The 5,249-nt window shown below is 30.6% G+C and overlaps 1 long non-coding RNA gene across 1 annotated transcript; it reads left to right on the top strand.

Annotated features, from left to right (window-relative positions):
• Nucleotides 1-2,223: 2,223 nt before the first annotated feature.
• Nucleotides 2,224-4,211, top strand: LOC126885903 (uncharacterized). Its single transcript, XR_007698487.1, has 2 exons — nucleotides 2,224-2,787; nucleotides 4,031-4,211. It is a non-coding gene; the product is annotated as an uncharacterized LOC126885903 (long non-coding RNA).
• Nucleotides 4,212-5,249: the final 1,038 nt, after the last annotated feature.

The following is a 5,249-nucleotide window of genomic DNA, read 5'->3' as shown; positions in this document are numbered from 1 at the left end:
TTATTAATGCTTGTTGTCTGCTACCAAACCACACACTCACAGCTCGATTCTTCGGATAAGACAAGTGCGTTGGTGCGCCAGTGTAACGAGTAAGCGATGGACTACCCCAGCTAATTGAAATAATATTCGAAAATATTACCTCAACTAACCAAGATAGCCATCGTTACACCCTTAGCTTAGCTCAGTCACTCAGGTGTGTGTTCGTCTTGTCCTAACCTCAGATATGAACTATGAAAATTGGAATGGAAGCAAACAAAACATAGTTTTTAACTAATCAGGTTTATTGTTCATAAAGATATAATAAATAAAATGACTTAGTAAATTGCATTAACAAATGTATTTAAATTCTTGCCAAAAACTAACAATTCTGGATTATACTTATGGCTTTTGGTAGCTGATGGTATCTTCTTGATGTCGTATGGTACTGCTGCTGGTTCTGCAACGGGCTCTGGGGTTGTAGGTGTTGTATTCCACCAGGCCTACGGATGTTGGTCGTTGCAGTCTTGGTTATGTGGTTGCAGCCCTGATGACATGGTCCTCGTTGTTGTATCGCCGGCGATTTGAGGGTTGTTGAAACTCCCGGAGGGAGAAAAGTGGTTTCTTTCCAAAAAACTATAAAATAGAGACACATATCAATCATCAAGAAGAAAAACCAACGTGTGCCATCTGCCGTTCTAATCGTCAGAAAGAGTAGCAGATGACAAGAATAAATCAAATGAAATTTAGATGAGAATAGTTAAAATTCTGATTACTAAACGTGCATACATGTAAATTAAAAGATAATTATATTTGAAACTAAAATATCAGAACACATGGTCTGACATTGGAAGTTAGGTTAGATAAAAAACAATATAAAAACTGTTAGATGGAGAAATATAATTACTGTAAGAAATTATTAAAAAAACTATTTGTAGCTCACCCCAAGAGGAAGATGATTTGTTGAAATAGAAATGATTTATTTTTCGAATTACATGCCTTTTTAAGGATTAATTTTTCCCTTCCAGTGTATGTCAGGGAGTAGGGGGTCAAGTCGATGAAGTGACACTGTCATTGAAAACGACATTTAAAATGACAACCAAGTACTATGAAGGCCCCGTTCCGTATTGAAAATACAGATATTTGGAGAGTATGAATATACGAGGTATGTTCCCTAACAACACACAACATTCCAGGAATGTACTACCAAAGTTCTATCAATATTTGAATGTCCTGGACATTTAGGGAACATTCGGTGAACATCTGTTTAAATTATTCCTGGAATGTTACCATAAGACATTCTGTGAACATACTACCAATGTTCCTATATTTTAAGTTGCGAAATAATACATACGTGTAACAGATACAACATTACTTATAACATACCAGACAAACTAAGTGACACTTTTAGGCCTACAGTGCAATAATATGTCAAATTTAAAGAGTTTCCCAAGTTCAATTAATACAATATTATAAACATACAAATGTAATAAAAATTATTGTTCGCGAATATTCAATTTGGAATGCGATTTTGTTAATAAAAAAAATGCTTATAACTTATGCAAAACCAAAGAGAGGCATTTATTTATTTCTTTTGCGTTCATTTTCAAATTCGCCGTGCAATATTTTTGTGCATGGCGCTGGAGAGGGCATCACGTGACTAAAAACGACCAACCAACGACCTCGCTTCGGCCATCTTGGCATCTTCATCTTGGCCACCTTGCTTTGCCGTGGGTGGATCGTTGTTTGTATTATTTTTGCTTTTTAAGAATATTTTTTTAATTCGGATACTTTTATAATAGCTTTAATAGTATTATTAACATAGTGAATAAAATGGTGTCCTGTTTTTAACGCAGTTGGAGTAGCAGAAACAAATGTAGATAAAAAAATCTGCAGGAATAACGTTTCAATTATGACAGAAGCTCCAAACAAATGACTGTGAATGAAAAGCCCTATTAAAAGGTTAGTATGCAAATATGTAAACGAAGGCATGCCCTGTATTTCAGAAAATAAATTAATACTATTAATACCCTAATAATACTATTCATAAAAAATCTTTTAAGTAACCTAGATATAACAAAGTGAATAAAAGGCATAAATCAGAAGAATTATTATTTTATTTTATAAGTTAATAATTGGTCATATCCATTTATTATATGTTATTTATTATAATAATTGGTAATATCCATACAAAAGGATTTGTAAAACTAAAGTAATTCTTTTTGCGTTTTTGCTAATGTACCTATGCCTTTATAAATAGGATGGTAGACCACACACTATAATATGCAGTACCAACTAATGAATACACAGAATATTATAGTCGATTTGCTAAACTCAGTCTCAGTACTACTGAGTCTCAGACACAACTGGCTAGTGATTTTAGTAAATAATTTTGCCAATTTGGTAAAATTGGCAAAAAAAATAATAACTAAATAGTTAATAATTACTGTAATTTTGGCAAAATTGGCCAAAAACAAAAAAAATTACCTACTAAAATCACTAGCCAGTTGTGTCAGAGTTTGAGGAACCGACTATACTAATAAACAATTTCTAAGCTGTTTTATAATATTTTGTGAGTCCATTAATCATATTTTTTATTTAAAACTAAAATTTGTTAATAATGCTTAGTAATGCATATATTTTGTATTTTTAGCTTTCCAGAACATCCTGCGAAGAAGACATGAAGTATAGATCAGATTTGTTAATAGAGGAGTATGTTCAAAACACTTTTTAGAAAAAGATATTGACAGAACTTCACTTTCATCTGTTCGTTTAAGAGACTGTGCTGTTCCAATAGCTTATGTCACACAGGTATATGGATTTTTTTTCTTGGTTTTAACATCTTTAAACGCGAAATACGCAATAGCTTATCGAATTGATGCCATGTTATTTTTCTTTATTAAGGTCTTTGTTTATTATTGTGTATGTGTATTAACAACAGAAACATTTTTGGTTATTCTTTATTTTATTTTATATTTTGTCATCAAGTGTTCAGTCAATGTATGTAGTTTTCTTATGTACACCTTTATGGGTTTATACCTGGTGGATGTATATTTCAATAAATAAATAAATAAATAACCTAATTAATAATACAGTCTGTACAATATAGATACTGTTGTAATTCATTATCTACATCGGAGATCTAAGTTGACATTGTTGCCCAACTGCAAAAAATTTTTGAATTCGTTTTAAGTCAAATATATCACATAATTATTGCGAAGTAGATTATACAACAAAACAGATTAATATTCAATGTAAATAAATAAAAACATCAGAAATAGAAAACAAGAATTAAGGTATAATCTTATGTTACAGTTATTAAGGTACCAAGGGTATTATAAGGATAATAACGCTTGAGGTCAATGGTGTTTTTAACAAGGGCCTGAGGGATATACGTTGACCGAAAGCGTTATTATTATAATACCTGTGGTGCCTTCAACGTTTAATGTCTGACTAAATTATTCTTTATATGCGAAAAATGTGAATGAATTTTGAATTGATTAGTTTTTAAATAAGTACATTTACCAGTAACAGCAGTAACATAATTGTGGTAACCATAGTTTTACTTAGGTTGATATTTGTCAACTTGACAGTATCTAAGTCGTTATTTAAATTTAATGCCCAAGGGCGTTATATCGTACTTAACAGACTTCGAAATGTCATTATTTGTCAAATAATGTACCAGTAGGACATTAAAGTAAATAATAAAAACAATAAATATAATGAATACTAAATACTTATTTGTTTGTGAAAAATCTATTTCTTTGTGGCTTTTTTGTAATTAACTATTCTAATGAGGAAATAAGCCACAATTTACTTGAAAAAATAATTTTATTAAGGTTTCTACTTCCACGTCGGATGTCGTTGTCAAAATACAAAATGTTCATTATTATTATTTTATTTATTAAATATTATTTATTATTTATTTAAATATTATTTAATATTTATTTTTTTATTATTATTATTTATGCGTATTATTACCTGTAAATAATATTTCTTCTGATTGTTAATTGTAAAGGATAGAAAAATTACCTTTTATTTTATTTTCTTTTAGAATCAGCTGAGAGAAGTGGTCTACAAAAAACCAGAAAGGAAACGGAATATGTGGCTACGAAAAGCAAAAGAAAGGTTTACAAAGCAAATGTGACACATTTTTTTATAATATTTAGGAATGTCAGTAAATTACATTAAAAAATGTATGTAAAGATTTTTTGCAATAAAAATGTTTATATTTATCAAGGATGTATTATTTGGTATGGCCACATATCGTCAGTGATGTGACAATACCTCCTATCTGTTTTTTTCAAGAGATTTGTAAGATAGACTAAAAACTTATTTCGGCCACCTCCTGTTTTCATATATTTTTTGACTTGTTTTGCAGTAAATTCAACTATCTATTTACTACAAAAAAGTCAGAATACGTACGAAAACAGAAAGTGACCTTAAAAAATGTTTTTCGTCTCCTGCAAACCTCATGAAAAAACATATAGGAGGTATTGTCACATTACTGACGATATATTTCAGTGAATGTCTAAAAAATATACTGTGAATGTTCAAAGAACGTTCGTAGACATTCATGGAATGTTCCAACAAGACATTCAGTCTAAAAATATACTGTGAATGTCCAAAGAACATTCATGGAATGTTCCAACAAGACATTCAGTCTAAAAAATAGACTGTGAATGTCCAAAGAACATTCGTAGACATTCATGGAATGTTCCAACAGAACATTCTAAGAATATTTAAAATGCTGACACAGCACTTTCCTGGGACTTTCCAGGGACATTCGTGTGCATTTGGGGACATTCCAGGAATGTTTTCAATGTCCTGTGTGTACATTCTAGGAACATTCACGGAATTTTTTGTGTTATTAGGGTTCAGTATGATGATTTAAATGAAAGAGATATATTAAATAGAAGATAATAAAAGAGGGTAATAAAAGAGAGCGCCAACCGATTTTTAAAGGGGAAAATGGGTAAACCAAATAGAAGAAGATAATGATTAATGAAATATTAAAGAAAATAAGGTAAAATAATTATTTAAAAATAAAATATCAAAGATGTGACGTTTGTAACGTTACACACTCCTCTCACCCATCAGAAAAATTTTGAACACACGTGAGAAATTTTTCTCAAAGAAAACAGGAATGTTACAATTTGGAATTGGACGAATAAGAACCTACATTTTATTAGCTGCAACTCCGCTTCTACTGGGTATACAGACTTCATACATACACCATTTTTTTCACTTTTTTTATAAGCGATATTTTCACT

The sequence above is a fragment of the Diabrotica virgifera genome, chromosome 6 (genome assembly GCF_917563875.1).
Source record: "Diabrotica virgifera virgifera chromosome 6, PGI_DIABVI_V3a".
NCBI classification, from domain to species: Eukaryota; Metazoa; Arthropoda; class Insecta; order Coleoptera; family Chrysomelidae; genus Diabrotica; species Diabrotica virgifera.
Note: the sequence above shows the minus strand (reverse complement) of the source record. Positions and strands in the feature narration are given on the sequence as shown.